A 12,083-nucleotide genomic window follows, 5' to 3' on the forward strand; every position below is an offset into this window, starting at 1 on the left:
GAGCTCAAAGGTGAGGATCTCACCACGGGAGTGGGCCCGGCTGGGTTCTTGTGACTCGTCCTCTTTGGTCTTGGGGTACAGAAAGGGTGAAAATATGGGGGGAGGGAATCGAAGGTAAGACACAGCCAGTGGTTCTTAACCTCAGCCACTCCCCTCAACACTGGGGGAAAACACTGAAGAATGCGGGGTCCAGACTGCATCAGAATCCCTCCTCCTGGGGCCCAGGCATCAGGCGAGTTTTAAGGCGTCCACCCCGCAATGATCCCATTGTGTCGCCGGGTGGAGGCCCGCTGGGTGGACGGCTCAGGGGTTGGTGGGTCCTGATGGCCGTTTGCAGGCAGGAAGGGACCAGGCCAAATCTCAGCACCGGGATGAAGGAGAGGCTTGATTCCAGTGAGTCTCAGAGCTTATTCAGAAAATCTGACGGGGGAACCAGAGCAGACCTATTGAGTGTGTGTGTGTGTGTGTGTGTGTGTATGTGTATGCATGTGTAAATATTCTCCAAACATTATGTAATACATATATACGCATGCATACGCACGTGTGTGTGTACATATGTTGTTTGGGGGATATTTAGTTCTTTTATTGTATACATATGTATATGCACATGATAGTGTATAGTTTATTTTTATTGTGTATATACACATTATAGTGTGTATATATACACACACACACACACACACACATATATACGTTTGTTTGGGGGACATTTAGTTCTCTTTATTGACTAAAATTCGAATGTTCCCCTGTTTAAAATTGGGGAACCGCCCCACCTGAGCTACAGAGGGCACCAGCGATCTTACAGCAAGCAGCAAGGACAGAATGATCACTCAGAGCTGCTATTTTTTACTTTTGAAAGAAAGAAAAGAAAGGAAAAAAAAAAAGAAAGGGAGGGAGAGAGAAAGAATCCCCTTCTGGAAATTGAAACCAAGACATAGCTGGAAAGCTACAATGTGAAAATGCAGCTCCAGCGTTGGGGGCATGACTTTGAAGTCACCTGTCCAGAAAGCCTTTAGGAAACCAGCTTGGAGTCACGCTCTCAGCCCAGCAGGATTCGGGGCCATCAGGATCCATCAGGATCCACCAGGACCGAGCAGGGAAGGGCCCCTGGCTGTCCCTCGAGGCTGAAGTGATAGGGGTGGGGAGGCGGGCCTGTCCCTGACTTGACGGCTGCGGAGCCAACTGTGCCCTGACATTATTTGGGGCTTACACATCAGGTGTTGCTGGGAGGGGTAACATCTGTCAGAAAGGTGCTATGTTCATTTTTTTTAAATCTGTACTTTGCAAGATCACAGTTGCCAAACTCACTCTGCAGTGGCTGAGTCAGAGGAAGAACCGGCAATTTGCAGACCTCATCTGTGTTCTCATCACGAAGCATTTACATCGCACTTTATATTTGCAGGGTATTTCACATTGTATTGATTTTCTCCAAGGATTACTATTTTAAAAGATTTTGCTGGGTAAAATTGCAGAGGTGATTTAACAAAGCAGCCTCCTATAAACTGTCTAAAACTGTCTACCTTCTGAATAACAACCCATAAAATACGTTTGCTTCTTGGTTACAGATGATGAAACTGAGGTCCAGGAAAATTAAAGCTTTCGGGGGTGTCCCTGCAGATGACTTTCTGAGGTGGACTTTGGAAACTTTGGCCCCTGGGTTTGTATTCTATGGCTTATATTTTTATCCATAGGACCACTCCTCCTCGATTTCCCAGGTCCAGCCAGGGTCTTTTTTCTTTTGTAACCTACTTATTTCACACTCTTATCAATGCAGAGCACAGCTGCATTTTCTGAACTACATTGATTTTTGAAATTTCATTGATGAGAAGGAAAATTCTCATTTTGATAGCACTCCAGACTCTGAACGTGCAGTGTGTAATAAATAGTACAGATTCTGTAATTTTTAATTTTTAAACCTTTTTTGCTGTTGTCTTTTTCAGTGAAATTATTATTGCCCCTAATGTGGGTATCAACCACCTCAAATCCTTTCTGAAAATAGGAAGGGCGCGTGTGTGTGTGTGTTCAGCGTTCAGACTAATTCACTTGTCTTCGTAATTTCTCTACAAGCGGTGGGGAGAGAGTCACCTTCGTGTTCTGCAAGATGAAACTGAAACCAAGATTGATTAAGCAGTTACCACATCCACAAAGGGTCTTAGGGAATCTGAGTAGCCGTAGGGATCGGGGTGTTGGGGACGGTGGCATCTAGTCACCAGTGAACCAGGTAGGTGACCGTGGACGACGTAGTGAACCTAAAGCTTCATTATTCTCACCAGCAAAAGTGAAGCAGCATGTAGCATGCCCAAGGTTCTGTTATTATGAATCGCAAAAGGAATCCTGGCTGAAAAATGTTTTGTGGACTGCAAATAACTACATACTTGTGTATGTAATTATGCATTACTGTACATGGACACCTGTGTGTGTATTATATCATATACATACATCCATATATAAGTAACGCATTATTACTAAAATCGATTGAAGTAATTTCATTTCAAAAGGACGATGCGTTTTCTAAATTGGGTAAAAGCCAGCTTTTGCTCTATATCCCTTGACACAGGATAACTGACTTTTACAGTAATTTTATAACGAGATTCTCATTTAAGTAAGAACTATTTATAAAAACAAACCTAAAATACCTCCAACAAAAGGTCATTGTAAGGGAAAGGCACACTTTATTAACTTGAATGGACTTCGGATTAACACTAGTCCTTCAAAGATGTGAGGGATGAGATCACATTGCTGGAAAATATATTACTTTCTCTTTCAAGGAATAATATACTTTTCTCCCCCTTTTCCCTTAGCTAAAGGAGTGAATATTGGAGAACTTCTCTCTCCTTTAGAAGCCAGGATATTTAAGAAACTCTTCAAGAGAAACTCAGCAATCTGATGGGCCTGAGTGCAGGCCCCCAGGTCCCCTTGAGGCCCGGCCTGGTGGACGTGTGCCCCTCAAATGTGGCCTGAAATGGTCCCAACCACTGCTTTTCTCCAGCTTCACCCAAAGTCATGAGTGAGCTGCTGTCCTTTTGAAAGCCGTTTCTACTTTCTAGGAAACTGCCCCGAGAAAATAATCAGAAATGGGACAAGACTTGCAGGTATAGTTAACCCGGTGTTGTTTAGAGCAGCAACATGAGGGAACTTTTAAATATATTTTGTTTATGCTCATGTGCCATCATCGATGTGATATTTTCCAAGAATGTTTATTAATATTGGAAAATACTTCATGCTATGATGTTAGATCAAAGGGGTACAACATAAAATCAGTAATGAAATGATTCTGATTTTATAAATGTGTTTTGCATGGAAAAAAGATTAAAAGAAATTATATCCAAATAATAACCATGGCCATCTCCCAGAGATGGGTATGAGGAAATTCAATCTCCTCTTAGGCTTTGCTGTATTTTATACATTTTCTACAATAATCATATATTATAATTTTTTAAGTTTATTTTTTTTTATCAAGAAAGTCTTTTCCAAGGATGTGAGTTCTGTTCTGAGTAATAAATTTGTGTAGAATAACAATTTACTTTTTCAGCTTCTGGCTACCTCTGTATCACCCTTCTTTCGAGAAGATGATCTGGTCCCGGTTGTAACTTCGGCCAGACATCACCTGCATCTGCGACCACCCAGCGGCCTGACGTCCTGCTATAGCCAGCGGACTCCACTTCTCAAGGCGGGCAAGTGAAGGGATTTGAAAAGATAAGTTCACTTGCTCACCGGTTCAACAGGTACTCACGGGCTTGCTGCTCTGCCAGGAAGATTTTTAGGCATTTTATCTTCAGGGGGTCAGTGTGAGGAGCCTGGAAGGAGAGATCTAGGGCCACGGTTTGAAGCTCCTTTGCTTTTGGAGGCTGTGTCCAGCTAAATGTTTCTAAGATGTGTCAGTTCTTCTCTGGACAGATTAGCAAAACTCTCTGAAATATGACTTTGAGTTATTAAAATTTAAAAGTATTTAGTGAGCACGTTCTGTGTGTCAAACACTAGGCTAAGAGCCTTGGATACGGAAGAGAAGTGGATGAGAGCCCCGCCTTCCCGCAAGAGGGTTACACTGCCCGACGGGACCGACGTGCATCCTTTTTTTAAATTCATTTTTTAATTGAAGTAGAGTTGATTTACAATGTTGTGTTAATTTCTGCTGTACAGCAAGGTGACTCAGTTATACACATATATACATTCTTTTTCTATATTCTTTTCCATTATGGTTTATCCCAGGGTATTGAATATAGTTCCCTGTGCTATACAGTAGGACCTTGTTGTTTATCCATTCTATGTGTAATAGTTGGCATCTACTAACCCCAAATTCCCCGTCCATCCCCCCCTCCCCACACCGGGCAACCATATGATCCAGGAGTCCCACTCCTGCGTGTGTAACTGTCGTGCATCCTTACTGTGTGTTGTGTACACGTGCTGAGGCAAAGTCATTTGCTTCCTTCCCTGGATGCTTCAAATTCTGTGATTATGAATTTCCACTCTGTCAGTTACTTGATATTCACATACCCATCTTCCAATTCCTTTGGTAAATTTTAAATGCACCATGACAAACCAAAACAATGGCTCCCCCCTTCTAGTTATAAGTCTTGCGAGGTCTACATGAACAGCAGACTTTCCCAATCTAGTATTCCTGCTGCTGTAAATAAAGCTGTATTCGTTTAGTGCATATTATTATTGTGAATGTAGATTAGTAATTCCTAGATTACCTAGGAATTAAGGTATTTGTCTCAAATATGCAAAAAGAGTCCACAATAGTCCACAGTTTCCCCTAATGCTCCCTCTTCTTGATACTCCCTGAGGCCCTATCACTGATTCTGGGCTTTAGAATCCATGCCCTTTATAATATTAGGGGTGGTGACCATCAATAACAAAACCCTCTCCCCAACTTACTGCAAGGGATAAAAGCCTCTAGAATATTAGTATTCAGTATGCTGGCAAACTACCAACAAAATCTATGGGATGAATACTTATAAATACTGCATTTATCCACAAAATCTAAAAATTAAGAATTTCCATGTATACTAAACATTTATCACTTATATAGAACCATCATGCTTCTCAAGCTGTAACGTGCACACAAGTCCCCTGGGATGTGGTTAAAATGCAGATCCTGAATCAGCAGGTCTGGGCTGGGGCCTGGGAGTCTGCATTTTCACAAGACCCCAGGTGATGGTGACACTGATGGTCCATGGACCACACTTTGAGTAGCAAGGATCTTTACATGTATCTCATGGAGAGGAATATGAGCATTGGAGGGAAATTCTGAGCTATCAGAAAGAAAGAAAACTTCTTTTACCGCAAGATAATAGGCTTCAGGAAATGCCCTGAGGTTGAGGGCCTTGGGACATTGTCCCTGGAAGGCCCTGTGTGGTAGGGTCACTGAACATCCAGGGCCTCGGGTGGAGCTTCAGGGAAGGGAGGGCTCGGCCGTCCCCCCCGCCACCTGCAGGTGGGCACGGAAGCAGCCTGTCTTCAGACACAGGCCGAGTAAGACCGCAAGTGTGGAAATGCTTTGCAAAGTACAGTCTGTGTCAGGAGATATTATCACACAGCTCACTGGGTCGTGAGACACAGTCTTAGTGTTAGTGGGTGTGGAAAATAAAGAAACTCAACTCCTGTTCCAGAAAGCATTGGGTGGCACTGAAGATCTTTCCCGAAAGTTTCCTGAGGTGAAGGCTTGGACCTCAGGGTGGGGATGTGTGCTCGTGCTGACTCTCCCTCTTTGTGTCACCTCATTTCGCCCTTTGCTCGGCCTCTGCCTGCATCGTCCCCCCTACCCATGCCCCCCAGTCTTGTCCCAGCAGGAGGGGAGTTTGCCAAAGGGGCTGGAGTGACCTGTTTAACTCCCACTCACTCAGACTCTCTCTACTGCGTCCACCCAACCTCACCCAGAGGCTCTCACTTGCTACCATCTTGAAGCACATGGATTTGCAAATTTGCTCATCTCATCTTGAGCCTCAGAAAGTTAAAACAGGCTGCCTTCCCCCAATCTGTTTTACATTTTCCATCCATCTGTCTCTCTATCCAGCTGTCCTTCTATCCACCCATCATCCATCTATGTATCTATGTACACATGTATGCGTATGTGTGTATCATCTCCATTTACATCTTTCATGAAGTTGTAATTTCTCAGTCCTGTTGCTGCATGAGGTTCGTGATGTTATTCTATTTTATATGTACATGTGCTTTTATTTGTATTGTGGGCTGATCTTGGACGGTTGGCAGTAATTTGCTTCTTCGCTTGTTGGTGTATGCTGACCACGCCATGCTCTTGTTGACCTACTATCAGTTCAAACAGTGTTTGCTCAGGAGTGGGAACTGTTTGTTTTTTTAATTTGTTTAATTCTCTGATGGAAACTAATTGAAGGATGGACTGACTTTGCTCTTGACAGCTCCCTGGTCATATATATTCCAGCTTGGTCTGATGTGGTGTATTTGGGGGAACTGGGGAGAAGTAATTGGCCTTCCAAGTCCAGGTTGCAATCAGCACACTCTCAATTAGAATCAGAAATGATGGGAAATTCCTGACCAAATATTTACAGCAGTTGACCCTAAGAGGTGCACACTTCTGGGCCCTGCTCCTCATTTAACATTTATTCAACAGCTATTATTGACCACCCGCTCTGAGCAAGGATCTTGGTTACAGCGGAGACCTAGACACGGTATTGACCCTGAAGGTGCTCACAGCCTGTGCGTATGCATGTGCTGGCCACGTGTGCATCTAAGTGGACACATCTATCTGTCCCAGTGTATGCGTGTGTCTGGGTGTAATCATCTAAGAGTGTGTGTGTGTATGTGTGTGTGTGTGAGCAGGGAGGGTAGGCACGGGGAGGACAGATAAAAAGACTTCTTCAAAATCAGTCTGTCAAGGAACAGTAGAGGTGAGCACAGACCACTGAGGGCTGAGACTATTTTGGCCCGAATGTAGCTTGGAGTGCAGGGCAGGGGCTCATAAGAGTCCAGGTGGAGGAGGTGAGCAGAGACCAAATCACACCCCCCGCGTCCACGTGTGAGACAGAAACAACACACCACATTCCCCCACTCACCCTCTGCTAGAATCAGAATCCCTGGAATATTCCTCTGTGCTTTGTCCACTGGTAAAACCTGAAAATCCTTGACCCTGGTCTCCACCCTATTTCTTCATGCCCCAGAGGGTCATCGTGCAATACATAAACAGACCTGACTGCGGTTGGTGTAGGAGAGAAGGGGGAAATCTTGGCCTCTCTCTCTCCTGAAGCCACAGCTCTCTGTGAAGATGGAGCGTTCCTACCTCTTACTTAGAAAACATTCACGCACAGGGAGGTGCATTGACAAGCGTTTTAATAAACACCCCGCCTGGACTTCCCTGGTGGCGCAGTGGTTAGGAATCTGCCTGCCAGTGCAGGGGACACGGGTTCGAACCCTGGTCCGGGAAGATACCACATGCTGCGGAGCAACTAAGCCCATGCACCACAGCTACTGAGCCTGCGCTCTAGAGCCCGCGAACCACAACTACTGAGCCCGCGTGCCTAGAGCCCACGCTCTGCAACAAGAGAAGCCACCGCAATGAGAAGCCCGCGCACCACAACGAAGAGTAGCCCCCGCTCGCCGCAACTAGAGAAAGCCCGCACGCAGCAACGCGGACCCAAAGCAGCCAAAAAAAAAAAAAAAAGATGACCTTTTAAAAAAGAAAAAAAAACACCCCACCCCTCTCTCCTGTGTTAAGGCAGGAGCATGAAGGCCTGCTTCCTGCAGCCAACGGTTTAGATTCCAGACTCAGGCGAGTTGATGTGAAAGGTCTGATGGGCCTGCCTGGATGGATAGCCAAATAAGCAATTTCTTACAAACGTGGAACCCAGTGATGGCGAGACCCACAAGGCGATGAAAGAAGCCCGAGATAGCATCAGAGATGACCTAATAGAGGCGGAGCTGGGGCAGAGGTGATTGGCATCCCAGCTTTTGCTAAATTTAACGTGACTAGCCAAGTAAGAGAAGTCATTATTGAGAAAACGTGGAAGTCCAGCCAAGAGTTTGGGTGATGGAAAATTAACTATAGTTGAGACATAAAATTTTACAATGTAGGGATTGTAGAATGATTGGATGTCTTTCATATTTTAAGAATGCAGCTCAATGGACCATCTCTTAGCACCATCCTGAAAGCTTACAATTTTGATTAAAAGCTTAAAATCTAACTTAGAGATCCAGGAAAGAGTGTGCATACCTTAAACCCAAACATTCTACCACCTGGACAACTAGCTTTCTCATTTTTCCTTCTATCTTTAATTTCATTAAAGGGGTTGTGGCCGAGCTAGAATTCTTGTACATGAATTTTGTGTAGAAAATTCAAAGAAGTTAGAGATTTTAAAAGATTATTTAAGATTTTACACATAGGGTTATTTTCAGGGAATACAAGATCAGACCCAAACGTAGCTACTGTGCTTGGGAAAACGACTGATGCAATGCCTTGGGTGCTGCCTACCTGGAGGGGCTGGAGGCTGACTTGGGACAGACCCCAGCACAGCCCAGGGGGACAGTCCTGTGACCCATCATGTGCTCACTGGGAGGAGCGTGGAGACCAAGGAGGGGGGAGGTGAGCTACAGGCAGGCAGACGTGAGTCCTGGCCGTGCTCCTCTCCAGATGTCGCTCTGTTCCTTTCCACCTTGTCTGCTTCACTTACATCCACTTTCCGAACTCAGCCAGAATCTCAAGTGCTCATGTAATTGCACTGGGCTGGATGATGAGAGAGCCCTGAGGTTTGGAATTACTCACGCCAAGACCTGTCACACCAGGGAGCATTGTGTACCATGAACAAGAAACCCAGAGGAATACAAAAGTAATAAAATAAGTGTGGTTATGAGGTGTGTAGCAAATACAAATTTCCATGATATGCTAAATAATAAAAATGTTTCTCAAGAAATATCTACCCTAATGGAAAGGAATCACATGGTCTTAAATCAGTTGAGTTCAATTCATTCGGCATTTATTGAGATCCACTTATATCTGAGGCACTGTGAAAACCAAAGGGAATGAAAAGTTGAACCACATATGATCACACTGGCGACGATTCTGTCCAGCTGCCCCCTTGCCCCACAACTTGTTCAATAAATCTAAGGAAAGAGCAAACATCAATTGACTACCTGCTCTGAGCCAGGCACTATGCTAGACTCTGAGGCTATCAAGTTGGTTAAACACACAGTTCTTATCCTTAGGAACTCATAGGCCGTGTGGCCATTGCCTTTTTTCTGCTGCTTTTGTAAAGAACAGAAATTCTTACCATCTGAAGTCATCATCAGTATAGCAATAAAACTCTGAAAGATGCTAAAACTTGGCCCAGATCAAGAGGAGAAAACCATGCAGAAAAGATGGAGTTTCTAGCAAAGAGACACAAAGAGACAAGAAAAAGGAAAAACTCTCAGTCACTTCCTTAGCATTGAACTCTTAAGTCAGGACATATATATTCTGGTTCAGCACACTTTCATCTTCTGTGGCTGTTTTATTCCCATGTATTTGAAATAGGGCTGTAAGATGTAGCAAGTAAAAAATACAGGAAATGCAGTTAATTTTCAGATTAGATTGAATTTCTTTATGTGAAGTTCAAATTTAACTGAGTGTCCTGAATTGTATGGGTAAAGTCACTAGAAATTAGCTCCGTATTTACAGAGATCTGTGTACCCAGCTCTGGTGGGGAGCACCCATTGTGGAGCCCGGGCAAGCTCTCTGGATACCTGAACTAACTTAGCTTCACTGTTCAAAGCTTGTTTTGTTTTCATCAATCTTTGATTTAAGCCAACAATCTTTGCCTGTTTCTTTGAAGAATTTTATTAGCTTTTTAGAGTTTTTACCTGCGTAGGTGTCTCTCATTCCTTATAAATTTTTATCCGGTCTCTATCAGAGTAATAATTCCATTCCTGGTCTTACTTCCTAGAAACTATTGGACCATGCAATCCATATCAAGGTGCCAGTTGGGCAATTAGTGAATTTTAATCAGACAATGCAGTGCCTAGTAAAGCCCTGGAAAGTTCTCATCATTGACCCAACAAGGAGAAGAATAGCAGAGTTTGTCCTGCTGAGTGTGTGAAACCAGTCAGAGCAATATTCTTCGTATAGGACACTTGGTTTGAAATACACAAGCTCCTTGGTCAAATTCAATTAGTCCAATTCATTTATTCATCCACAGACACCTGAAAGGGAAGGTGACAGAGAGACTTGGGGAGCTGGTCATCCATAGCTGTGTATCCAACACAGTGGTGGCCGACCTTATGTGGTTACTTGAATTTAAATTTAAATGAATACAAATCCCACAGGGCACTAGCCACATTCCAGAACTCAGTAGCCACAAGTAGCTAGTGGTGACTGTATGAAGCAGTGCAGATTACAGAACATTTCCGACAGTGTCACAAGTTCTATTAGACAGTGCAGATCTAGGGGAAAACAGATATGGCACAGTTAATTTCACAATTTGTTATTTATAGCAATTGTAATTATGTTGTGACATGAAGTAGAAGTTCAAGGAGGCATATGATCACATAACCTTCTGAGGAAGGGACATTTGGGTGGAAGCTGGCACACACGGAGTCGAGGGGCAAAGGGGACTGTCTGGGTGAGGGGCCAGGTGTGCAACACTCCTGAGGAGGAGGGACACGCAGCACTTAGAGAAAGACACACGGCACGAAGGAGGGGGGAGGCCAAGGGGAAGCTGGAGGTGCAGGCAGGAGCCTGGAGGCCAGGCAAGGACTCGGATCCTCCTCCGAGGCCCCGGCAGGGATGCTGGTCCTCCTCTGAGGGCCCGGCAGGGAGGCTGGTCCTCCTTTGAAAAACCACTGAACCGCCCGTTCACCCGTCTGTCTAGCCCACAGGGTGGCCAGTTCACAGACCTATGGGCAGAGGCCACACCGGCAGCAACACTGACATGTCTCCACGTAAGTCAGAAAATTCCAGTAACATTGTCTGAAGTCGACGCCTTATCACGATAAAGTGTCAACAAGTTGACTCCATGAATAATGCCGAAGGAAAAAAATGATCTGAAAGTCATGAAAACTTTTTCAAACTGAAAATGTGAAGAGCTCAGAAAAGTCATCAAAGTCTAAAATTTAAAGAAAAAGAATTAAGGAGTGTGCTTGTGTGTATGTGTGTGTGAAACAATTCAGAGAATGAATTAAATCTGAGAACGGCTAACACTGAAAACGTTCTCCGAGGCGGCCGGCCCAGCACATCACCTGCCTCCTGTCGCCCCACCCTTATGGCAGCCCCAGAAGGGAGTCCTTGTCTCCATGACAAACAAGGAAGCTGAGTCATAATTTGGCCATTTAAAAAATCCATTAAAAAATTAACAAAAACTCTACCCAAGGAGGACTGCCCTTAAGTCTTCGGTTGCTGTGGAAACCAGCAGCGTTCCCTCCCAGGCATCCGAGGCCGCGGTTTCTCCCTGGGTGTCCTGGGTGTTCAAAGGGCAAGACTCAGGAGTCCAGAGAATTTGAAATCAAGAGTTAAGCCGCACCAACACACAACAGCCGCCGTCACAGCATGGGGCGTGGGGGTCAGGCCCACCTTCTCCAAGCTCAGGGGACACGGGTTCCAGAAGGTCTCGGCTTTGCCTCAGCCCCAGCTGGGCTGCTCTCCTCAGAGGCCAGCAGCCACTGTCCTCAGGGGGCCCCCTAAAGGGCTGGGGATCCTTGCACAGGAAATGAGGAAATCCTCCCCACACCCCGAGTTAGCAATAGAGGAATCAGGAGTGCAGAAAGGTGGGCAATTCAGGTGGTTTCTAGCCTAATTTCTTCTCCAGCAGAGTACTTTAAACACCATCCCAGGAATTCCCTGGCGGTCCAGTGGTTAGGACTCCACGCTCTCACTGCTGAGGGCCCAGGTTCAATCCCTGGTCGGGGAACTAAGATCCCATAAGCCACAGTACGGCCAAAAACAAAACAAAAAACACCACCATCCGCAAGCTCTAACATTAGTTTTACAAGCCTCAAACGTGGTAAGCTAATTTGGGGAGAAAAAAACATAAAACAGGAAAAGCGTAAGAATAATACACATTTAATTCCGATATTTAGAACGCATTTGGGGGACCTAAGTTTTGAAGTGAAATAACGAATAGACTAACTTGAAGTGTTTT

This window comes from Balaenoptera borealis (assembly GCF_965194805.1).
Source record: "Balaenoptera borealis genome assembly, chromosome: 12".
In the NCBI taxonomy this organism is placed as follows: Eukaryota; Metazoa; Chordata; class Mammalia; order Artiodactyla; family Balaenopteridae; genus Balaenoptera; species Balaenoptera borealis.